This window comes from Tenrec ecaudatus, chromosome X (genome assembly GCF_050624435.1).
Source record: "Tenrec ecaudatus isolate mTenEca1 chromosome X, mTenEca1.hap1, whole genome shotgun sequence".
Taxonomy (NCBI): Eukaryota; Metazoa; Chordata; class Mammalia; order Afrosoricida; family Tenrecidae; genus Tenrec; species Tenrec ecaudatus.
In genome coordinates, this window is record NC_134548.1 from 152219431 (window position 1) to 152246469 (window position 27039).

Genomic DNA, 27039 nt, shown 5'->3' on the forward strand with positions numbered 1-27039 from the left:
CAAGGTATGCCTGTCTCAAACCATTGTACTTTCAATTGTCTCATGCATATGAAAGCTGGGCAATGAATAGGGAAGACTAGAGAAGAATTGATGTATTTAAATTATGGTGTTGGAGAAGAATATTGTAAATACCATGAACTGCCAGAAGAACAAGCACATCTTTCTTGGATAAAGTACCACCTGATTTCTTCTTATAATCAAGGATGGTGAGAATTTGTCTCACATACTTTGGGTACGTTACCACAAGAGACCAGTCCATGGAGAAGGATATTGTGACATTATGCTGGGTAAAGTAAAGGGTCATCATAAAAGAGGAAGATTCTGGAAGAGATTAATTGAGTGACTGCAACAAAAGGTAGCAGATGGACATTGGGTCTCCCTCAATGCAAGAACGCTTTGTTCTATTAAACAGGCATTCCATGATGCTCACTTTCCTGACACAATCGCCAAAGACAAAACGGGTGCATAAGCAAATATGGTGAAGAAAGCTGATGGTTCCCGGTTATCAAAAGATATAGTGTCTGGGGTCTTAAAGGCTTGAAGGTAAACAAGCGCCCCTTTACCTCAGAAGCAACAAAGCCCACATGGAAGAAGCACACCAGCCTGTGTGATCACCAGGTGTCAAACGGATCAGCTATCAGGCATCAAAGAACAAAAAATCAAATCATTGTGAATGGGGGGGAGTGCAAACTGGGGACCCAAAGCCCATCTGTAGGAAACTGGACATCCCCTTACAGAGGGGTGTCATGGGGAGGAGATGAGTCAGTCAAGGTGCAGTGTAGCAAAGATGAAACATACAACTTTCCTCTAGTTTCTAAATGCTTCCTCCCCAACCCCCACCACACACAGCCAACTGTCATGATCCCAATTCTACCTTACAAATCCCACTAGACCAGAGGATGTACATGGTCTAGATAGGAAATGGAAATACAGGGAATCCAGGACAGATGATCCCTTCAGGACCAGTGCTGAAAGTGGCAATACCCAGAGGGTAGAGGGAGGGTGGGGTGGAAAAGGGGAACTGATTACAAAGATCTACATATAACCTCCTCCCTAGGCGATGGACAACAGAATAGTGGGTGAAGGGAGACATCGGACAGCATAAGATTGGGAAAATAATAATAATTTATTAATTATCAAGGGTTCCTGAGGGAGGAGGGAGCGGGGAAGGAGGGGAAAAATGAGGAGCTGATATCATGGGTTCAAGTAGAAAGCAAATGTTTTGAGAATGATGAGGGCAACGAATGCAAAAATGTGCTTGACACAATGGATGGATGTATACATTGTGATAAGAGTTTTATGAGCCCCAATAAAATGGTTTAGAAAACAAAAGGCTCCAGCACAATTGTGGGGATGGCACAAGACTGGTCAGTGTTTCATCCTGTTGTACATAAAAAGTAATAAAAACACTGCCATGATGTTTTATTTTTAGTGACCCTGTAGGACAGGGTAGAACTGCTCCTGTGGATTTCTGAGACAATACCTCTTAACAGGAGTAGAAAGCCTTGTCTTTCTCCCTCATAATAGCTGGTGGTTATGAACTCCTAACCTCTTGGCCTTACCTACTACATCCACAGCTCCACCACAGGATTTTATATAGGCTGCCCCTTCCTGCCTTGCCTGCATAGTTTCTGCTGAAAAATCAGTGGTTTGTACTATTGGTTCCTTTTTTTCCCATAGCTTCTCTCAGAATTCTTTATCTCTGATTTTGAATAATTTTATTTTGTCTTTAATTTAATTTTGCAATCTATCCTGTATGGGGTTTGTTGAGCTTCTATGGATATATTCTCATCTTCCATGATACTAAGGAATTTTTCTGTCAGCAAACATTCAGAAAATCTCTCTGGGTTTTTTGTGTTTTTTTTTTGCCTCCTCCTGTTCTGGAATTCTGATGATGCATGGTTTACTCCCATTGATCCCAAACAAAACTAAACAAAACAAAAACCTCACAACCATCAAGTGGATTATGACTCATAGTGGCCCTATAGAACAGGGTAGAAGTGTCCCTATAGATTTCTGAGACTGTCAATCTCTCCAAGGTAGAAAGCCTCATCTCTCTTCCACTTCCTTTTGATAGTATCCCACATATCTTTTAAGCTTTGCTCCTGGTTTTCCATTCTTTTTTTCTAAAACAAATTTATGTTGAGGGACTTGTCCTCTATTTTGCTGATTTTGTCTGCCATTACTTCTGTTCTACTTCTCATTGACCTATCCACTTCTAAAATTTTACTGTTAATCTTCTGGATTTCTATTCACTGGTTGTGTATGATTTCCAATTGCTTGTTAATTTTTTTTAAATTTTGTTCTTGTTTTGTTTTCCTGAATTGTTCTAGAGCAGCGGTTCTCAACCTGTGGGTCACGACCCCTTTGGGGGTCAAATGATCCTTTCATAGGGGTTGCCCAGTTCATAACAGTAGCAAAATGACAGTTATGAAGAAGCAACGAAAATAATTTTATGGTTGGGGGGTCACCACAACATGAGGAACTGTATGAAAGGGTCACAGCATTAGGAAGGTTGAGAACCATTGTTCTTGAGTGTTTTCTGTGTTTCCCTTGGTTTAATCTGTGTTTTCACTGATCTTTTTCTTGATCTCCTAGAGGACCCTATATGCCATTTCAATTCTTTATCAGGTAATTCTATTGCCATAGTTTTTTTCCTTGGGATGATTTCCTGATCATTTATTTTGATAACTTGCTTGATCCTTCTTGTTCTGCTTATTTATATTATTTGATGTTATCTTGATTTTTTTTGTTTTGCTTTGTTTTTATATATCCAAGTGGGCATGCTGTCCTGGTCATTAGTCTGACAGCACTGGAATGTCACCACCTACCTTTGGTTGGGTAGGGCAGCAACTTGCAATGTGGGTTTCTGTTGGCTGATTGTATAGGGTGGCTTGGTGGGTGTTGTTTGCCATCTGTTATTAATCCAGTAGCATGTGAGTGGCCAGTGTCACTGAATGGGCAGGGTGACCCATTGCTCCATGTGACAGGTGAGCAGGGGATGTGGGAGCATATTCTCTTCAGCTTGCTGGGTTGGTAGGGGCAAAGGGAGATAGGTGTCATGCATTCAGGCACACAGGTATATGCCCTTCATTGTTCTCCAATCTGTTGGCAGAATTGGATGGTAGGATAAGGGGGGGGGTGCAGGAGTGCGTTGTCCATCCAGTCTTGTTAGTGAAATGTAGTTGGCTGGAGTACAGAATCAAGGTATTCACCGGGTAAGAGGGATAGGAGATGAGTGGTCTAGAATAGAGGGAAACACAATTCCCTTGCTTTCCAGTTGAGAGGTGATGGAAAGCTAGGGATTGGGATGCAGCTGTATAAAAAAACAAGAGCACATAGTCACAGATATGGGTGGTGGTGGGAATGGGAGTGGGTAGATAAGCAAAAAAGGGCACACTGTTGCCACCAGTCTGCGGAAGTGGGAGGCATGCGCCATGGCTATAGATTATAACCCTTATATCTTTCTCCACAGGTGGGCAAGCACATGTGAGTATGAAGGCCACTACTGCCAAGTTGGCCAGGGTATGGCAGGCTGGACAGCAAGTGAGAAGGTGCAGTCTCCTTTTTTTGTTTTTGTTTTATTATAATTTGCTTGAGGCAAATGTGGGAAGTGGATGAGTGAGCATGAGACTCCCTCCCATCTTCCACGCATCAGAGGTTGAGGCTCTCATGTATGCCTCTGCTCCTCCCCTAGTACCTTCCCCTCCTCAAACTTTTTAAACAGGGGGCCAGTTCACTGTCCCTCAGACCCGTTGGAGGGCCAGACTATAGTTTTAAAAATAAAACTACGAAAAAATCCCTATGCACCCTGCATGTATCTTATTTTGAAGTAAGAACATAAATGGAGCAAAAACACCTGGTGGGCCAGATAAATGTCCTCGACGGGCCGCATGTGGCCCGGGGGCCATAGTTTGAGGATGCCTGCCCTAGATTATGAACTCCCTGCCTACACTTTCTCCTTTACCAAGGCTTAAATGATTCCATTTGTTTTGCTAGTTCTAGATGCACCTCCCCATGGTTCCCTGGTTACAAATCTCTACTGCTCCCACATTTTCCCCACAGAGCGTCCCATCTGTGGCCAAATCCTGCCCATCTTGTTTCTTTCCAGGGGTTTCTCGCACTTAATCTTTACCGATATTTGTGCTCTCTTTGTAGTTTCTTTCCTGAGCTCCTGGCTCCATATTATTGTTTCATCCTTTTCCAAAATGGCCACACTGTTCCACGCCATGTTGTTATCACTCCACAAATCTCTATTTTTCTGCTCTTCTACTTCTTCCTTGCTATTCAGCTGGTTCTTGGCATTTCTTCAGCTCTCTGCTTGGTGTTCTGGAGTGCAGAAACATGCATATTTTTTACTTAGTTTTTTTGGTCTTTGTTGTCAGTGGTACATTCTGTTCGTTCATCTATAGTATCATATTGATTGGAGTTGCCTCATAGGGTTTTCAACAGCTAATCTTTCAGAAAAGATCATCAGACTTGGACCATTACTTCCAATCTTTCAGTTAACAGCTAATTTAGTAGTTTGCACGATCCAGGGTCTCAAAATGACTCAAACCCACTCCAATACTGTTGAGTTGGTTCTGACTCAGGGGAACCCTATAAGATAGAGTATAACTGTCCTATAATATAATTGTTATACTCTAGCACATAGCTATTATACTCTGTCCTATAGGGTTTCCAAGGCTGCAAGGAAGCAGGCTGCCACATCTTTCTCCCACAGTTCCTCAAATGACTCATAGACAAAGCAAACTTGACATATTCATGCCCAAGTTTATTATGTCCATCCTCTTCTACCCCAGTGTATGCCACGTACCATTTCTAGTTTGCTAGCAACCTGAGAGTCCATCTCAATTCCCTCCCATCACTGGCTACCCACATGAAATGTGTTCCCCAGTTTGAAAAAACTTCTGGAAACTTTGCTCTTCTCGTTCACCATGCACCACAGCTATAGTTCAGGACCCCTGTGTCTTTATACGCAGTCTCGCTTCCTCCTCCCAGTCTCCATCAGCTCTGCAGACAGCCACCATCCTGAAATACTTATCCTTTATTGAATGCCCAATAATCTTTTCACACTAAGGAGCCGACTCTAATTTACATTTTGACAATGTGTTTCTTATATTGTAGAAAATGTCATCTGTATTCAATTTACAGTATATGCAGGCTCCAAGTCAATTATACCCCATCACTGAATATTCAGTTCAAGGGTGCTGGGGGCTGATGGGCTGATGGACTGTAGTGTGCCTTTGCGGCATTAACAGGGACCAAATTAAGCCCCTTGAGTATCTGGTTTGATAGCCTGTTCCCCCCTCCTTCTGTTCCTCCCTAGAGGTGTGATGCAGATTATCAAAGATAAACTAATGACTAGATTTCATTCAGGGAAGTCCCAGCTTGTTCTATGTGATAGAGATCTGTAAAAGGAAAATGCCCGCTCTCTCGCCCAAAGCAAAATGGAACCCCACAGAGAGCTGCAAAAAGCAGGCCTAATTCCTGGCAGAAGACTTTCCAGTTCCCTCCACTCAGCCCATTTGCAGAGAATGGATCTGATTGCAGTTCACTCAGCTCATTGTTAAAGATTATTCAGATTGAAAAAAGGTGTATTTTAACCATCTCTCTCTCTCTCTCTCTCTCTCTCTCTCTCTCTCTCGTTGTTACTTTTCCTTTCAGACAAGAGACCTTAGTGTAGTATTTCTTAGATTTTTCCTTCATTTCTCCAGCCATAGCCATAATTCTAATGTAGATCTTCACATCATTTCTGAGCAGTTATAAGGTCTCCTACCTCCCATAGCAGCCTGGTCTACCCACAGGACTCCTCTGCCCCAAACCGTTCCCTCACTTATTCAGTCAGCCCATAGTCAGCCAGTTGACAAACATTCACTGAACAACTGCTATGCACTGGCCATGGTACTGGGTCCTGGGAGAGGCAAAAGGAGAGAGATAGAAACATAAAGCAGAACCACACCAAAAGTTCACAGCTCAGTGGAGGAGACAGGCACTTCTGCTTAGAGAGACATCTTTCTCTGTGTGTGAAATTCCTTGTCCTCAATACATAATTCCAAAAGCACAGGCTTTACTGGTATCTCCCAGCAATTTTTAAAATCTTTTTATTGGGGCTCATAAGGCTCTTATCACAGTCTGTACATACATCAATTGAGCAAAGCACCCTTATACATTCGTTGCACTCGTCATTCTCATAATTCACCTTCCACTTGGGTTCCTGGAATCAGCTCGGTTTCCCTTTTATCCCCCCATCCCCCTCCCTCCCCGATCCCACCCCTGGTCCCTTGATAGTTTATAATTATTATATCTTATCTTACACTCCCCGGCGTCTCCCCTCACCCGCCTCCCCATTGCCCATCTCCAAGAGAGGAGGTTACACATAGATCTCCGAGATCGGTTCTCCCTTTCTACACCCTCTTCCCTCCTGGTGTCGCCACTCCCACCGCTGGTGTTGAGGGGTTCGTCTGTCCTAGATTCCCTGTGCCTCCAGATCCCCACTGCACCACTGTACATCCTCTGATTTAACCAGGTCCGCAAGGCAAGGTAGAATTGGGGTCATGATGATTGGGAGGGGAGGAAGCGTTCAGGAACTAGAGGAAGGTTTTGAGTTTCATTGTTGCTACACTGAACCCTGAGTGGCCCATCTCCTTCACACTACCCCTCTGGAAGGGGTGTCCAGCTGTCTACAGATGGGCATTGGGTCCCCATCACGCACTCCCCCTCATTCACGGTGATGTGATTCTCACCACCACCCCACCTTTGTTGTTGGAGACCTGTCTCCCAGCAATTTTTATGTGTGGTCATTGGAATGCCTGCTGTGCTAGGTGGAATATTTTCTCTAACCTCTAGATGGGGTCCTCCTTCAGAATAGGGACTGTGATATACTGATCTTTATACATATTAGGGCTTAGAGTATCAGCTTTCTTCACCACATTTGCTTATACACCCATTTTTACTTCAGTGATCATGTTGGGAAGGTGAGCATCACAAAATGCCAGGTTCTTAGAAAAAATTGTTCTTGTATTGAGGGAGGACTTGAGTAGAGGCCCAATGTCCACCTGCTATCTTTACACTTAACATAAATATATGGACCTATATTCCTATTGTCATATATTAATATATTTGCATATGTACATGCCTATATTTATATCTCTGTAACAATCGTTTACCTCCTAGTTCTTCCCTCTATCCCCTTTCACTTTCTTCCTGTCCCACTGTCATGTTCGACCTTCATTCAGCTCTCTGTACTTCCTCTGGGCTGCATTGCACTTGATTGAGCACCACCAGGCATTCTATGTCCTCCTCGCTATCAATTTTAGATTTCTTGTTCCCTTATCCCTGTGTATGTTGCCTCCCCCCTCCTCTCTATTGTCCCTCTGGGACTGCCGGTCCCATTGTTTTCTCCTCGGGATTGTTTGTCCTGCCCATCTTATATAGTTAGACATGAAAAGAAGAAGAAGAAGAAGAAGAAGAAGAAGAAGAAGAAGAAGAAGAAAATGGGGCCTATAAATTGTTCCAGGTCTGTCTGCTGTCCCATATGTATGTTTTCCAATTGAGTCTGATGAGGTATCCAGCCTTGTCTTCTGAGTCTGAAGCCTGTTTTCAGGATTCCTCGGGGACTTCATTGCTTTGCTTCTCTTGCTGTTCTGTTGCGCTCCCTTTGTGTTTCACCCTGGTGTGGGGCTGTCAGACCAGGTACAATGCCCACACCGTGTCTCCAGTGCTATCTCCTGCTGAGCTGTGGGTTAGTGAGGGGATGTAATGTCTCCTGGTGGGGCCAGCCCTAAGGTCCTCTCTGTGCATTGGTTGCTCTGAGCAGGAGTGTTGTTATCGGGGCTTGGTGGGCCAGGATGCGGTCCTCTCCTCTCCTCTCCTCTCCTCGCCTCTCCTCTCCTTTCCTCTCCTCTCCTTTCCTCTCCTCTCCTCTCCTTTCCTCTCCTCTCCTCTCCCTTTCCTCCTTGCTTTGCTCCAGTGTGTCTGGGCAGACCTGCCACTCTCCCTGGGTTGTATCTTCAGTGCTGTCCTCTATAGTGCAATCTTCTAGAGAGGAGATTGACCTAACGAGTTAGAGTACAGTCTCAGAAACACACAGGGGCAATTATGCTGTCTTGTAGAGTGCTTATGAGTCGGAATTAGTTCAATGGTAATTGGTTGGTTTTTTTTATTGGGGGGGGAATACAAAAGTTAACTTTTATTTGTGCATAATGTTTTAAATTTGAATAAGTGCAAGGCTTTTCTAAGTAAAATATAAGTCTTTATGGTTAATAAAATTAATATTTTATATTTGTGACACACAGATGAACTCATTGGCCTTGGGTTGAATTCAATTCCTAGCAATCATGTGGGACATACTAGAACTGCTTCATAGGGTTTCCAAGGCTATAATTTTTTCCCAAAACCATTTTATTGGGAGCAAATACAGATATATCATTCCATACTTTAGTCCCATCAAGCAGTATTGTACAATTGCCACCACAATCAATTTCAAAACATTCTCTTCCTTCAGGCACCCCTTAAGATCAATTCCCCTTTACCACGCCCCTCCCTTGCTGTACTCCCCTAGGAACTCTTATTCTATTCGTTGTCTCTATAGGTTCATCATATACCAGAATACAGAAAAACATAACAAAAATAGATAAACCCAATGTGATAAAAACAAAAACAGCAAATTTTGAAAACCAGATTAAGCCTACCATGTATCAGAGAGGGGACCAAGTGATAAGTTGTTAACAATTCAAGTTAGGCTTATCATTTTGACCTCCTATAGATCAAAATGATGTCTTCAATGCACTCTCTGTAGTAACCAATTTACCTCCATCCTTCCTTTATAGATAGAGGAAAATTCCCAGAGGCTTATTTCCTGTGTAGATCTCACAAATTTATCTTGGCAAACCAGAATCTCACAATTTTAGCCTCAGATAGTCTTTCCTCCTTCAGCTTCAGATTATATGATTTACAATCCTTGAGTCACTGATGATGGTGTGCCTCTTCCATGTGGACTTAGTTGTTGACCTCTCACTTAGAGGGCTGCTTGCTTGGAAACAAGCCTTGAAGACCCCAGATGCTATTTTATCTGATAGCCAGGCACCATTCTATTTCTTCACCACATTTTTGCTATAGCACCCATATCTTCTGTTTCCTTCCCGAGGGTAAGTATGGAGCAGGGCCATGATGTAAGAACTAATTGGTCTTAAGTTGGAGCTAGGATTTAGTGTAAGCCTAAAACCCATTCCTGGATCTATGTGCTCTTTTTAAATATGCTTTTGACTCCATTTAGAGACCTCCTTGTTAATTTACAGTAAAGAGTCTTATAGATCATCTCCCTGAAGCATAAAGATCTTCCATTAATATTGTCAATGGTTAGCCCCTGGTACTAATTTTTAAAACACTGTTCAGAGAGGGATGTTGGGCCAATGTAGGCTAATTATATCTCCATACCTAAATTATTCACTTATGTAGAATGAAACCTTTTGTGGATAGATGCTATTTACACAAACAATTGGAATATGTTGTCAGGGAAAATTTAAATAATATTCAGTAAAAATGTCAGTCACAGGTTTGCTGGGATAATATATGATCTTAATACAGCTTATGGAGCATTAATGTAATAAGTCAATGATTGTCTGCCTACTGAGAGTTCAATACTAAATTTAGAGCCATTTTCTGCTTCTTAAAACACCTGAATTTTCAGTCTTAAGTCCTTAGCTTACAGGTGTGTTTGGAGTAGAGTCCAGTTCACCTTGTGTGGTTTCAGCATCCAATCTCTCTGTGTGGCCTTTGGAGAGTGTTGTGCACCATAAATCTCCAGGATTCAACGTCATGGTGTTCTATGGCATTTGGTCTGGTTCCTCAGGGTGTGTCCAGAAACTCAGGGCGTGGCTTATTCAGTGCATATTACCAGGGATACTGCCCCTTTAGGGTCCTTAGAAGTATTTTTAGTCATTTTCCCCTCACTTGGAGGTCAGTCCTCCCCACTTTTCTACCAACTTGTCTTCTCCCAGATGTGCCTGCTTCCTTCCCCCTCTCCTGACTTGACTTTCCCACCAGTACTCCTCATCTCTCTGATAAGGATGTCTCACTGTCCAGGGGAACATTGTCATAACTTTCCATGGCAGCTGCAAAATGATCAGTATCGCCCAACCCCCTGACAATTTGAAGCCAGCTGACGTGAAGAGCCCTCCTCCTAAATGACCTTCCAGTTATACACCTAAAGAGGATGGTGTATGTTTCATTGGCAACAGTCAGGCTCTCTGATCTCCCTGGCAAGTATTGGGTGCCCTACAAGCCTAAGCTGGTGCCCATCCTAGTGCTTTTTGAAAGACTCTTGAAATTCCAGGGAAAAACAAACTGTTCCTTAAAACCATCCACTTGTAGTATTTCTGTTATAGAAGTACTAGGAAACCACGACAGGAGTAAAGACTCTGACTAGCTTATCTAGCTAGTGTCAAGCTTCTGGTCACTTACACCAAAACCAGTGCCATCACTAGGTTCAGTAGCTGTCCTAGGCAGGGTTCTCTAGAGAAACTAAACCAGACACTGGCGATTATCTATCCATCTCTCTATAAAAAGCTAGCATTATACAGAAAGAAGTAATATAATGGCTAATTAGTCCACACAACAGTACAGAGGACTCAATTCAACTCACTGGGGCTGCCAGCCCAAAGCAAGGAAGTAGACAGCAGAGTCTGTCCTCAGGCAAGACAGGCAAAGTCAGTCCACAGGCAGCAGACAGCAGGATGGGGCAGCACAGTCAGTAGCTCAGGAGCTTTGTGAAGCAGGCCCAGATGGGGATCTCAATATGTACACATACACAATAAGATCCATCAGCCCTGACCTCAAGCGATGTACGCACCAGCAGCATGACCAAGTAAATCTCAATGGAACCTCAGCAATGCACGGCAAGGTGACACAATCCACCGGTCGGCTCAGCCCACAGTAGGGCAGCACATGGTTGAGGCAAAGGACTAGCTCAGGAAGCAGAGTACCGGCCCAATCCCCAGGGAGAAAGAGAGAAGGGGCAGGCCTTGGAAAGCCCATTTATTTTGTTGCCCTCCAATCAAGCTGCAACCTGATTAAATTCTGTCCACATGTTCCTGTGTGCTTAGTTGGCACAATAAACCCAATTATCACAGTAACTCATGGTGTCACTCCTCCTGCCTTCTGCCATGGAATTTTTTCCTGCACCAGACCACACAGAATGCTTAGTAATGTTTATTGTCAATTTTAATCAAAGAATGTTGTTGGTGTGATTAGGTGCTGTTGGATTGGTTGTTATTCACAGTAATTCTATGCACCATCTTCATAATTGTTGTGACAATGCTACAATCACTGTGTGAATCCATCTCATCCAAGGTCTTCCTCTCTTGTACTGCCCCTCTACCAAGCACGATATCCTTTCCAGGGACTCATCTTTGCCAATAACATGTCCAAAGTCTATAGGTATAGTCTTCCCATCTTCTGTTGTAGAAGCATTCTGGCTGTCCCTCGTCCAAGACTGATTTCTTTGTTCTACTGAAGTAGATGGTTGTGATACTTAGGTCTTTTTATGCCAACATGGCACCCGTAAGAAGATATGGGCAGAGTTTAGCCTGTCAATCAGGTCACAGCTTGATGATCTCATCTGGAGGTACCACCAAAATAAATGGCTCTCTGGAGGAAGGCCACTCTCTTTTTCTGCCTAAACCTTCCTGCTGGCAAACCACACTGAGACCTGCACAAACCCTGTGATGCTTCCATCACCATTGGATCCACAAGACTCTGTACCCTCCGGCCTGTGATCTTCCTGTGTTCTGCATCATTGCATGTGGCTGCATGAGTTTGAAGAGGGACATATGGACTTGTATAAGACTTATGGACTTGATCTGGAGTAGGCTGGGATGTTTTCTTGATATAAATTAGTTCTTGATATAAATCACTACACATATGTAAGTGTCTCTGAATTTATTTCTCTAGTCAACCTGATGAACACACTATGGTACCTTGGGAGATGGGTACTAGAGAAACAAATCATGAAGATGGAGAGTAGAAGCTTGTTTGACCTCTGTCTTATGGCAGTTTTTCTTTGGCTAGTGGGAGGTCAGATATGACCACGCTGTTTACTTGCTTTTTCTCTGGTCTGAAATGGTGAAAATGGAGGTGATATGTGTAAATTTTGAGCAGAGGGAAAGAACTTGTCCCTTGCCCTTCTCCTCTGAGTGGTCAACATGCTGACGGAAGGCCTGGCCCTGGCTTGATGCAGCCATAGGCCTAAAGCCATATTGCATATGAATGGGCTAGTCTACATAAGAAAGGATTGAATTTGAATGTTATAAGGATTGAGTTTAGGATCTAGCTGTACTAGGATGATATTAATTTCTTGTAACTATTGTTACTGATATAATGTGTGGTAGAAATGATTATTGGGAAATGTGAAAATAGAGAGTTTGCAATCCCACTGTTTTGTCATTCAAATGGATCTTAAAATGGGTAGAGGATACCTGCAAAGAAGGCTCTAAAAAGATAATCCAACCCAGTGCCTTGAGTGCTCAGGACATTGCGTTTTAAAAGACTTTCTGAGCGCTGTTGGCAGACAGCAGGGGGACAAAAGGGAATTTGGTCTTTTTGAATTTTGGACTAGTAGCTTGTGCCTAAAGATGGATAAATTTGGAGCCCTGAAGAAACTCATCTCTCTAGGACTGAATGTTAAAGGAAGCCTGCGGCCAACCTGTGACTTGCTAGGTGACCACCGGGATCCACTTGTTCAGTGGAAGTGGGATAAAGGCAGCAATGGGCTGAGTCTGCCCAATGACACCTGTGGACCTTGTTCACAGGACTAGAGGAGATTTGAGAGAGGGTTGGCTGATCGGAAGTTTAAACAGTTGAGCGGCACCTGAGGCTGTGGCATGACCTACCACAAGGGGGCTAACGTTCTAGAGATTTTGTGAAATGACCAAAGGGCACCCTAATGAGGCCAAGTGAGACAGCCCATATTGAGTTGACCAGAACCTGACAAGATGAAGATAAGATCTGTGAGCCTGTGAATTGGTGCATATTGCTAACAGGTGCTTATGAAAATGTTTTTTTTTGTTATCACTAACTACAGGGATATTTTAATTACAAACAGTAAATTTCTGTTGAAACACTACAAAAAAATTTTGTGGACTCATTTTAGTGTTACCCCTTCTGACAATGTCATTCAATGTGGCCTGTACCCTGGCACCCCACCACCACCCCTAGTGATAACACTGGTCAAGATCACCATGTATACAGTACCAAGGCCCTTAGCTGAGGTGGGTATAAAGGGATGAACCCAAACCATGCTCATCAAACATATCTTGTGACTAGTTTCATTTGCTGAGTATAAGAGGCCACATTTTCCATCCCCACCTCCTTTTTATTTTTGATTCCCCACAAATATTCTGTCAGTCATTTGCACACCCAGGACTGCCCCCATTAGAAGCAAACACATTTTTTTTTCTAGTGTACACAAAAGTGCCGTAAGATCTAGTACCTCAATTATGGGTGACACCCAGAGTAACTCACTATATGCCCTTCACTTTGTTCTGACTTGGACTCGGACTGATTATTCTGTACATGGTTTGATTTGAGTTCATCACTTTTATGTGTGCTCCTGCATTTGCTGAGGTGTGAGCATCAAAGGATTGAGCAGATGATTGTCGCTGCATTGTGAGCAATTCTATGGCTTCAAGCACAGAAACCCTCAGAACCTCGCTTTCCTCGTGTCTCGAAGGAGGATGGTGGATACTTTTACTAACTTCCCTGGGTTATGATGAGGCTAAAAAGTGACCAACCAAACAAAAGCCCTTTGGAAATTGTAAAGTTCTGTACAAATGTTAAAGATTATTATGCAGGAGTTGGATTGCATCTCCTAAAATCATTTTGTAATTCACCACCACTTGGGAGTGCAGTGCCCTGCACTGGGTGGCCACAGATGGACTGAATGCAAGAGAGTGCTCTCCAAATTCTTTCTAACAAAGTCCAGCTTTGGCTAATAGCGCCGTGGGCCAACGTTTGTAGGAACTGTAACTCAACTCCATTGTTTGCATAGTCTGCAAGAAGATAACATTTGTAATGTAATGTAATTTTCAAGGAAAACTAAGCAGTAAACACACACCAAACGTGTTAGAGTAGGTTGACTATAGAAATAAATCCAGAGACACTCATATGTGCTTAAGAGAGCTTTATATCAAAGAGCAATTGTATATTGAGAAAACATCCCAGCCCAGTCCAGATCAAGTCCATAATTCCAATAATAGCCTATGTGTCTGATACTGGGCCATAGATTCTTCTTTGTAAAAAATCATTTTATTGGGGGTTCTTACAATGCTTATCACAATCCATACACACATCCATGTGTCAAGGACATTTGTACATTTGTTGCCCTCATCATTCTCAAAACACTCGCTTTCCACTGGAGCTCCTGGTGTCAGCTCCTCATTTTTTCCCTCCCTCGCTGTTTCCCCCTCCCTCATGAACCCTTGATAATTTATAAATTATTATTATTTTGTCATGTCTTACATTGTCCAATGTCTCCCTTCACCTACTTTTCTGTTGTACATCACCCAGGGAGGAGGTTATGTGTAGATCCTTGTAATCGATTCCCCCTTTCTTCCCCACCTTCCCTCCACCCTCCCTGTATCACCACTCTCACTACTGGTCCTGAAGGGATCATGTGTCCTGGATTCCCTGTGTAAGGGGATGTCCAGTTACCTAGAGATGGGCTTTGGGTGCCCTCTCTGCACTCCCCCTCATTCACAATGATTTGACTTTTTGTTGTTTGATGCCTGGCACCATCAGGCTTCTTCACCACATTTGCCTTCAGCATTCGTATTGGGAAGGTGAGCACACAATGATATGCTTTTTTTGTTCTTTGATGTCTGATACCTGGTCCCTTCAACACCTCGTGATCACACAGGCTGGTGTGCTTCTTCCATGTGGGCTTTGTTCCTTCTGAGCTAGATGGCCGCTTATTTATCTTCAAGCCTTTAAGACTCCAGACGCTATATCTTTTGATAGCCAGCCTCCATCAGCTTTCTTCACCACATTTGCTTATGCCCACGTTTGTCTTCAGTCATCGTGTCAGGAATGTGCGCATTATGGAATGCCAGTTTAATAGAATAAAGTGTTCTTGCATTGAGGGAGGTCCAATCTCCATCTTCTACCTTAATACTAAACCTATAAATATATGCACTTAGATATATTTCCCCATCATCATATATAAATATATTTACATATGTTCATGCCTGTATTTATACCTCTACAAATACCCCTTTCCCCCTAATTCTTTCCTCTATTTCCTTTTAATTTCCTCTTGTCTCACTATCATGCTCAGCCTTTATTTGGGTTTCAATAATTCCTCTCAGTTACATTGCCCTTGGTCAATCCCTACCAGACCTCTCATACCCTCCTTGTCAATGATTTCGGATCACTTCTTGTTCCCTTGTTCCTGGGTTGGTTAACACCACTTCCTTTCCCCCACCGCCTCCTCTCCCATGTCCTCCTGGAACCATCGGCCCCATTGTTTTCTCCTCGATTGTTTATCCAGATTTTCTTATCTAGATAGACCTGCAGAAATAATATCAACATAAAAAAAGACAGAGCAAAACAAAGTGACAAAAGAAAACAAAACATCGACAACAACAACAACAAAAAAAAAACAATGACCAAAAAAAGAAAGCCTGGTCATGCAGCACATGCTGAATACAGGAATGTCACAGACCAGTGGGTGGAAAATCTTGTGGATTCAATGGCAGTGGAAGCATCTCCAGGTCTCTGGCTACCATCAGTGTGGTTCCATGTGGCTTGTCAACAGGAAGGTGTAGTAGAGAGCGAGTGCAGCCCACCTCCGGGGATCAAGAGAGGAAGTTCCCAGAATCCTCATGAGAAGGTCACACCCACAAGGAAACATCTTCAGACTATGTCCTGTTCGACAGGCCAGATTCCACCCCTTCGCTCTATTTATCAAGTTGACACTGATTATGTAACTACCACGCCAAAGGAAAGACATATTCTAAATGGATGGTTATGGGGTATCTGTCTAGGATGACTTTTGTTAAAGATTTGGATGGTTGACTCACCTGTTTATATGCAAAAAAAATAACCTCCTTATTTTGATTTCTGAATACTTTCTCGCCGAGTTGTCAAACTTATTATGGAATAAAACATTTTGATAATTGCCTTTTAATATGATGAAAGGTTGGAACCTTTCCCAATGACAAGGAAATGGGGGAATATAATGGAATGATGTCTTCTAAATCTTATAACTTCCAAACTGCAAATGAGAAAGTCACTCGTTTGTTCACTGAAGTTTCCTTCCAAAATCACAGAATTACTCCTACACAGCAATTAGAAGTGGAGATGAATGTGTAATCGTTAGCTGTAACTTGTCTTTCTGGGGAGGAAGGGATTAGGTTTAAACTGTTGGCAATAGGAAAAATTAAATAACAAATAGAATATTTTAGTTATTACTTATATATTTTCTGAAAAGATTTTCTAAACTGAGAAGTTAAATAAACCATCACAGTAATTTTCTAGGGTTTTAAAAAATTTGTGTGTGTGTGCTTAAAAAGAAGCTAAAGTAAACCATCTAAATGTTTCATTGTGTTAATCTTTGCTTTACAAATATCATTCTTTGGGGGTGGTAATCTGTGTTGCTTAGCTGTCATTTGTCAAAGTCTGTGACTGAGCTGCTCAGTGAGTGGGAGCATAGAGCTAACAAGGGTACGTGTTCTGCCCCTTGTAGGCCCTCAACTTCCCTGCATTGCATGGTCACCCTCACCCCTGCCAGTATGTGCAATGACTCACAAAGGGTCCAGAGCATGGGAAGGTCTTCAGAGTCATCCTGTCACTGGAGAAACAGCTCAAAGATGATTACTGACTCCTCGTGTCACATTTTCTTTAGCTAAGGAGAGACCTGTAGCTCATCATGTATTCTTTATTTTCTTGACTACCAGCAAGGTTAGAGGCAAAAGTTACCCTTAATTACAATCATTTCTTTATCTTCAGTTCCTCATCCTTTCATACTCCGCTTTTCCTGATTTCTCTTTTTTATCTTTCCTTTAGCAGATCAGGGTCTCTCTTTCTCCCCCTCACATATACGTGTGCATGCACAAACACACACACACACACACACACACACACATCACTGCTGTTGTTATTAGGTGCCTTCCATTTCCAAGAAGTTGGTGGTTGTTACATTTAAGGACAACTGACTCACTTAATAGCATCACCCGGGAGGCAGCGGTTGCTTCATTTTTTACCTTGAATCTTCATTTTTTGACACTTCTGCATCTCTACTTGATATTTTTTCTAGCCTATATACTTTGACAGTTAGCTTTGAGAATGGAATAAAAAATTAATGAAAAAGACAACATGTCTATTAGTATTCTGTGTGCTAAAGAATCATAGTTTGCTAAGGGTTGTGTGCTTCTGCCAAGAGTGAAAAGGCAGAAAATAGGTTCTTGAATATGTATTTTGTTTCTTAGTGCTCTAAGCCAAGATATTTGTTAGCACAACAAACTCACTCTTCAAAGACCCGCCCCCTAATCTAAATGTGCATGACTTTTAAACAACATCAACTATTTTTTGAATAAAGATGGTGTGTAAATAAAGTAGGGCTTCCCCACCACCACCCCATCTGTTGTTTGTCTTATCTTCCATGGCTTGTCTCCATTAGCACATATTCATTCATGAATCCAATACTCGTTTTTTTTCAAGAGTTTCATATGGCACCAGGCCCTAAGAATGTGAAGATAAATAGGACAAAGAAAATATTTCTGTCCTCAAGGATATGGGTATAAAAGAGAAGCATAACTGCCTTCAGAGAGCTTACACATTAGTAAGAGCTAGAGACATTCGCACAAATAACTGTTGTAGAGCTTTGTATTCATGTGCTGCCTTAGTGTCTGAGAGCTACGGTAACGCATGAGGCACAAGTGGTTGGCTCTAAAGAGCAAAAAATAATTTAATTTTCTCACATTTCCAAAGGCCTGAAGTCCAAATCAAGGTCTCAGCCATGAAAAGTCCTTCTGTGAATCTCTTTTTCAGTTGTGGTATCTGCCAAACATCTCTGACATGCCTTTATTTGTGGACAATCCTCTCATATCTGTCTTCTCCTGTGTGTGCATCTGCTCTTTTTATAACTCAGACGTGGTTACTTTTAGGTCCACCCTACATTAGTATTCCCTCACCTGACTGGGTAAGGATCTTACAGAAACTCGTGTGTGGAAAGTGATCTGCTCTGCCCAAATCCTTTGGTATTGAGTCCATTCTGACTCATAGACACCTGATGGGACAGAGTGGAGCTGCTCCACTGGACTTCCAAGGCTATTCATCTTTACAGAGGCAGACTGTCCCATCTTTCTCTCATGGAGAAAGCTGGTGGGTTCTAACTGCTGACCTTTCAGTTAGCAGCCAAATGCTTACCTACTGCGCCACAAAGGTTCCTTGCTTTGCCCAAAGCCAACAGATTTAATCATCTAATTAAATCCTAGCAGCACATGGCCAGAATTTCAGTACATATTTTGGGTGGGGGAGATACAATTCAAGCCATAACATGTGCTACCAAAGATACAACTAAAATGTATGACTGTGAAGAGAATGCCATGAGTACTTCTAAGTTGGGGAGAATGAAGAAGGCTTCCCAGAAGAAAACTTCTGTCTGATCATTAAAAAGTGAGTTCATTTCTCGATGCCACAGCATCACATACAGTGAAAAGAACAACGAAAACCTCTGGAGTGTAGAGAGCGTTCCGAGTTCATGTGACTAGACGAGGGGATGGTAGGAAGAGGAGGCAAGAAGGTAAATTGAGGACCTGATCATAAAGCACTCAACATGCCAAGCCATTAAGTTTGTAAGAATCATTGAGTATTCCCACACTTTCTCTACTAACGCTCAACTTTCCTTCCATTCTGCTACAGTTGTTCTCTCCCATTTGTCACTGCTTTTTTGCTGGTATGATATTTTGACTAGACTGGTTTTGTTACCTTTATTCTCAGAACTCATTACAGACTTATACTTCTAGATGTTTCTTTTCCTTGCTAGTTTGAGTACGACTCCCTATATTAACTTCCAGTCCTTAGGAGCCAAATATAACCCCATCTTGTCTGGTATTATAGCTAATACCCTTCTTTATCCTACTTCTTATGTACATCCAAAGAAGGCCAGGGAATAATTTGCTTAGATAGGAAATCTGCTAGAGGCATGACATCGTAGAATTGTCACTAGTTTCCTGCACATTGTAACACACTATAGCTAGAGGTTGGAAGTATTCTTGCAATAAAGATCATACTATTTAGTCAGAATTGTACTAGTCTGAATTTTATAAGACCTAGTTCTGAAACCTAAGTTTCTACTCACAAGGACAAATATCATGACACTCATTATTTCTTGCAAAAGAACATATGAAAGTATGAATGATTGAAGAACATAAAGATGGGTTGATTTGAACCTAGAATGCAATTATTTCCCTGAGCTTTTCAGATATGGGGAGTGGGGTCAGTGAAAAGTTTAAGGACATATCACTGATATCTTTGGGCATATTCATTTAATAGTTTAGCTCTTACTCATTGTCATTTTCCTTTACCCTCGCTCTCTGCCTTTCCTCCAGTTTTGCCTGGTGTGGGTTTAGATGAATTAGATCTGGATTTGAATTCAGACTCGGCTACATATTAGATGTATGATCTTGAATGTGTTACTAATTACTCTGAACCTTAATTTCCTCTTCTGTAAAATAGGGATAATAAGTAATATTTGAATTATTGGGAATTTATGAAAATTAAATCCAGTAACATATAAGGAATTCAGCATGGTACATAGTACGTATCCAATACATAATTATTATTGTTCCTATCTTTATGGTTAGCATTTCATTATGCCCTTTTGATATTCTCATTCCGATTTTAAAATGTTGTTCCTTCTGTATCCCCCAAATGACTGGTCTGAGGGAAGCAGAACACAAAATAACGCAGAGACCTCACAGAAGACTGAAGTCAGTGTAGTAATGATGACTGGTCACCTTTGCTTAGCAGTTCAGTACAATAACTCACATCAGTTAGAACACAGCGGGGAGCTTCAGCTCCCAAATAAGTTCTATGAAGGCTGCTGTTGTTGGGTTCTCTGGAGTCCACTTTCCAACTATGGCGTTCTCATGTCTACAGAATACAATTGTCACATAGGGCTTCCTTCCTGTACTGCTATTTTTATGGAAGCAGACCACCATGTCTTTCTCTAAAGTAGCTACTGAGCAGGTTTGAAGAGATAACTTTTTGGTTAGCAGCCAAACATCTAACCATGGTGCCACCAGATGATGGTGAGGCCACATTTCATTGGCCAGATTTACGCAAGTGAATAAATGACCTTTCAAGGTTCCATAGTTTCACGGGAATTGTCACTACATCCTTGCTTTTCTGTTCAAAGGACTGATCCCTTAACACTTCTGTGCTCTCTTGTAAGAGTGCTGGCACTGATTCGTGGCAGATAGTTTCTTCTCTGTCCCTGGGAAGACAATTTGTCTGGCTCAGGTAATCATTCATTTGATAAAATTATACGGCCCTCTCATACTTGATAAAAAAATCCATTTTAAAATGCCAAGCCTCTGCTAATGGAGTAAAGTAAAGGAGGGTGCTTATTTAATGCAGGTTTTTATTCCATTCTATGTAGATTATTGAAAAAGACTTGCAATGTAATGGATTAATGTACTGACATTTTTTAACCAAGTATCCATCTCCTTTTTGTGCTTGCCCAAGTACATAATTACTGTAAAGTAGTTGATATTTCCTTTTACTTATTATTTGTGTTGGTCGAGCAGTGAGAGGTATATTTTCAGGGAAATATTAGACTTACATTTCCTCCCATCATTCATGTTAAGATCTTCACAAGTTCCAGATAGAAAATATGATGGCTTGGAACTTTTTACCAGTATAAATGGACTCACATTACCCACAATCAATTGCATTTACCTAGTTCCCACAGGGATTTGAGACTCCTTCAGAGATACATCGCATATCCTTACAAATGACTCCATTTACTTCTGAGCATCTTCTAGTTACCTCTATGTCTGCTGGGTATCTAATAGTCACAGTAATCTGCCAGTACATCTGAGCATTGAAGCTCCACAGTACCCTGCTTCCCAGTAGGAAAATAACTCTTACTTCCCTTTTGGACTTTCTGTTGCTCACTCAGAGGGGATTTTAAGTAGAGTTCCTTTTGCTCCAATGCCTTACAGAGATTTTCATCAGCATAGAAAACCAAGACCAAATCCATTCCAACTTATGGTGACCCCATGTATTACAGAGTAGAACTATTGCTTGGGGTTCTCCTGGCAGATTTACAGGCCTTTCTTCAGTGATGCCAGTGGGCGAATTTGAATTGCCAATCTTTAGGTTAGTAGATGAGTACAAATCATTTGTACTTTAAAGCCATGGAAGCAAATACGATCACCTACTAAGAGAATAGAGATAAAGAAACTTTAGGTCTAAAACCCTGGAAAAATAGCAGCATTTAGAGATCAGGTAGAAGAGGAAGAGCCTACAGAGGACATTAATCAGTGAAGAGGAGGAAACAGAGTATGTGTCTTAGGCTGGCTGGGTCCTTTAGAAGGGCAAGACCATGAAGCAAATAATTTTTATGTGTACCAAACTAAATTCATTGCCATTAAGTTGTGTCTGACTCATAGGATATAGAAGAACTACCCCATAGGGGTTTTAAGACTGTTAATCTTTATGAAACAGACTGTTACATCTTTCTCCCCCAGAGAAGTTTATGGGTTTGAACTTCTGACCTTCTGGTTTGCATTTAACCACTGCTCTACCAAACCAAACCAAATTAAACCCACTGTCATCAAGTCAATACCAACTCATAATGACTCTATATAGGGTTTCAGAGACTAAATCTTTATAGGAGCAGATACCTTCATCTTTCTTCCATAAAGTGACTGATGGGTTTGAACTGCCAACTTTGAGGTTAGCAGTCTAATGCCTAACTCACAACACCATCAATAATTATATATATATATATATATATATATATATATATATATATATATATATATATATATATAGAGAGAGAGAGAGAGAGAGAGAGAGAGAGAGAGAGAGAGAGAGAGCGCTTTATTTCAAGGAAATGGCTCAGACAATTGTAGAAACTTGTGAGTATCAAATCCATAGATAAGATGTTGAGCTGCAGGCTTCTCCTGGCTCACATGGTCCAGAGGCTGGCAAACCCAAAATCGATAGATCAAGTTGCTGGCTTATGGGGCTTTGGTAAATGACATATCACCATATCTGAAGGTCATGTGTCAGGTTGTGGGCTCATGTTTCAAAGAATCAGAGGTCAGAATATGATGAGTCAGATGACATATCAAGAAAAAGAGAGAGCTTCTAGCACATCTATATACAGTATATAGAATGCAGGCTATACCACCAAGGAAAATCCACTTTCACGTCAGATCACAAAATAAAGGATGATTACATACTATCTCTTAAACTATTGAGAATCATAGCCTAGCCAAGCTAACAAATAATCTTAAGCATCACCGTATGCTTTCACAGATAGCAAGAATTGATACAATTTGAAGAAGCAGATAATCTGTGGTTTCTAATGGTTTTGAAGGTCAAGTAAAAACTCAACATGTCCATTGGATTTGGCAAAATGTATATTATTGGTAAATTTATCCAGAGTGGTCTTGGTGGAGTGATGGATAAAGAAGTAAGATATGTGGAGGCTGAGAAGAGTATGGTATAAATGGATGTAACGATCGCACAACATGGAGACAACTTATAGAGGAGTTCTGCTGCTAAGAAGAGTGGAGAAATCATAGAAGAGCTATAGAGTTATGGGATTGTTTTTTTTAATTTTTAATAATTTCATTGGGGGCTCTTACATTTCTTGTTATAATCCATACATCCATCCATTGTGTCAAGCACATTTGTACATATATGCCATCATCTTTTCAAAATATTTTCTTTCTACCTGACCCCTTGATATATCAGTTCCTCATGTGCCACGTCCTCCCCCACTTCCCCTCCCTCATGAACTCTTGAAAAGTTAAGTTTGAAGATGGACATTGGGCCTCAACTCAAGTATTCCCTTAACACAAGAACATTTTATTCCAATAATCCGGCATTCTATGATGCTCACCCTTCCGACACGATCCCTGAAGACAAAGCAAGTACATAAGCAAATGTGGTAAAGAAAGCTGATGGTGCCCGGCTATCAAAAGATATAGCATCTAGGGTCTTAAAGGCTTGAAGGTAAACATGCAGCCATCTAGCTCAAAAATAACAAAGCCCATAAGGAAGCAGCACACCAGCCTGTGTGATCACGCGGTGTTGATGGGATCGGGTATCAGGCATCTAAGACCCAGAACAAAACCATACCCAAAGTGAATGGGGGGGGCATGGAGTGGAGACCTAATGCCCATCTGTAGGGTCACAGGGAAGAGATGAGCCAGTCTGGGTGCAGCAGAGCACCCATGAAACACACAACTTTCCTCTAGTTCTTTGGTGCTTCCTTCCCCCAACTATCATGCCCTCAAATATACTTTACACATCGGATGAAAACAGAACATGCACACTGCTATAGATAAGAGCCCGAAAAACAGGGAATCCAGGATAGACAAACCCCTCAGGGCCAACAATGACAGTAGAGATATCAGGAGGATTAGGGGATGGTGGGGAGAGAAAGGGGAAATTGATCACAAGGATCAACATATAACCCCCTCCCAGGAGGACAAATAATGGAAAAGCGGATGAGGGGAGACAGAGGATGATTTGAGATATGAAAATAATAATCTATAACTTAACAAAGTTTAGTGAGGGAGGGCAGGCGGGGGACAGAGGGGGAAGAAATAGAGAGCTGATATCATGGGCTCAAGTGGGAAGAGAATGCTTTAAAAATGATGATGGCGGCATATGTTGCAGATGTGCTTGACACACTGGAGGAATGTGTGGATTGTGATAAGAGATGTAAGAGCCCCACTAAAAGTCTTTTTTTAAAAAATAAGAAAACATTCTATGTTATTAAAGTATTCATTTTCAGATGAGTGACTGACTATAGGGCATGAACGAGGCTTTTAGAGTATTGGTATTTTCTTGACTGGAATTTAATTTGTAAGCATCTATTGAGCTGTTATGTACTATCGTGATTTGCTTATCTTTCTGTTAAAAAAGGTTTCACTAAAATGTTATAAAGCCTAGTTCATACATTCACGATATTCCATAGATTCATTTGCTACTAAAAACAATTGAATAAATGTAAATATAAGCATTTTAACCAACAAGAGAAAGAAAGAAAAGAAAAGAAAGGATGAGAGAGCAGAATAGACACAAAGACACACACACACAGGGAGAAAATACCGACTAAGGAGCACTCAGAATTCTTGGGCTCCAGGCAAAGGAGGAGCCCCACTTAGAGCCATGTCATGAACAGTGAGAAAGTGACTGCTTGCTCTTTAAAGGCACCGTGGTGGTATTTCTGCTACAGCGACCCTAGATATTGAAAAGGGATATGCCTTATACCAGTGGTCCTCGACCTTCCTATTGTCGCAACCCTTTAATACAGTTGCTAATGTTGCGGTGATCCCCCCAACCATAACATTATTTTTGCTGCTACTTCACAACTATAATTTTGCTACTGCTATGAATTGGGCGACTCCTGTGAAAGGGTCGTTAGACCCCAAAGGGGTCAAGACCCACAGGTTGAGAACCACTGCCTTACACTAGAAACTGAATGTTTATAGATGTGACCCTGACATAAGGTCACATTGTGAATCGCCAAAATAAAAGCTACAAGATGGATAGCACACAGGCCGCGTGCTTGGTCACAACACATGTGACCTGAATTTTCAAAACAAACAAAACCAATACATTACAAAAAGCTTTGGGGGAGAAATGGGGAACTGATCACAATGATCTACATATCACCTCTTCCTAGGGGGATGGACAACAGAAAAGTGGGTAAAAGAAGACAGAGGTCGGTGTGAGGCATGCGGGGTTGTTTCTTAATAGAGGAGATAATAATAGAGTATATTCAAATGTTGATGGGAATTTTAGTAAATACTGAGTTAATCAAAGATCTAGAACAGAAGGGAATAAGCAAAGAAACTACTTTTGAGTGTCCGTTCTCTGATTACTTCAGCAACATTTAATGGTTCAAATTCTGAATTCAATACGAGATGGGCTTTTGCTCAGTGGATACTATGGAAAAATAATAGAAAGAGGAAGCAGAAAGTTTCAAAGAAATTATTATCATCATGGAATCTAAGCCTAACAAGAAAAATAGCGAGGACAGAAGGGAGCTGAAGGATTGAGAGAAAGCAATGGGGACATTGGATCAGATGTCTCAAGGAGATAAAAGAATTTAGATATGTCTGAATATTAGCTTAGATTTAACCCTGAATGGCATACCCTCTCCCACACACAACCCATTGACACAGTCAAAGCCTAGGCAATTGAATTTATTATGTAGAAATTTAGTGTTAAGACGTTTGTACTAGAAATTCAGTGTTAAAACATTTGTACTGTAACTGGTACAATGGGATATTCTAAATTCACTTGGTGGTTACATAACCTTCACAGTCACTTTAGCTACATAGCATCACTTCTAAAGATTTAAAGGCCTCCGAAAGTCATCTGAGAGTGGACTTTGGGATGGTCAAGCTCATTCAGATTTCGTAAGCATTGTTTCCTAAGATTTCAACAATCTTCAGGACGATCACTAATTCGGATAATAATTATAAAAATCTTTGGTTCTGAATCATTATAAAGTTTATAATGAATATTGCAAATATCCTAGTTGCTTGCTTTACATTCTGTGGAGTAACAAGTTCTTCTAAGATCGGCATTAGAAAGCATTTGACTGAAATCATCTTGGTTCACAAATGCATTCTTTGATGACTTTGAAGGCATAAGTATGGATTTTTGTTTGTTTGCCTTTTGACTCTCTTCTTTAGGTTGAGTTCTGTCATTCTGGGGCATGCCTCCACCTTCCCAACCAGAGATTCAGGCAGCCTTAGCCTTCTTACGTTATCACAGAATTTTAATCCTAGTATCCTGGAAGAATATCAATCTCTAAATTCCTTTGATATCTCTCTTAAGTGCTCAGGGATTATCATATATGTCTATATGAATCTATGTGTTCTTGCCTGCTAGCCTAGAGTTTTATATGTGACTTTGTAGATTAGATTTTCATTCAGAATAAAAAGTACTGAGAGATTCTTTTAGTTCAGTATACCAATGTCATATAATATGTACCATAATTCTGTGTTTATTGGAATAACCTTTAAAATGATTTCTAGCAACAATCTGTTTATTAAAAATGCATTCGCTAAGATAATAGCTTTCTCTTTAGCTCTCCTTACCTCTTTTTGATCCCTCATCAGAATTGTCTTTAATGCAACCTAAGTTTTTCCTATTCCCCCCAGCTTCATTCCATTACCAGTTACTTCCAAATATTTGGGTATTGGTTATAGCAGCACAACATTTTTTCTGTGCCAAAATCGACACTAGCATAGCATAGTATCAAAGTACCATAACCTGGGTAACAGAACAACAGAAGTCTGGAAGAGGGTAGAAGTCCAAATTCAAAGTGTTGGTAAGGCCATGAGAACATGGCCAAAGGCTCTAGAGTCTAGAGGAACATCCGTTCTTGCCTTACCCACCTTCTGATAGCCCCAGATGTTTTTTTCCTTGGCTTGTGGTCTCATACCTCCAATAGTTGCCTCCATGTTCACATGGCTACTCTCCCTCTGTGTCTCATCTCTTGTTCTGAGAGCATCAGACTTAAGGAGAATTGGGTTCATCCTAATGGTCTAGTGTTAACGTGAGTAATTATATCTACAATAATCCTATTTCTAAATAAATCCTATTTCACATTTACAGGTATCAGGGATGAGGACTTTTTATATCATTTTATTGGGGCTCTTACAGCTCTTATAACAATCCATACATCGATTGTACCAATTATATTTGTGCATACGTTGCCATCATAATTTTCAAAGCATTTTCTTTATACTTGAGTCAATGGTATCAGACCCTCTTTTT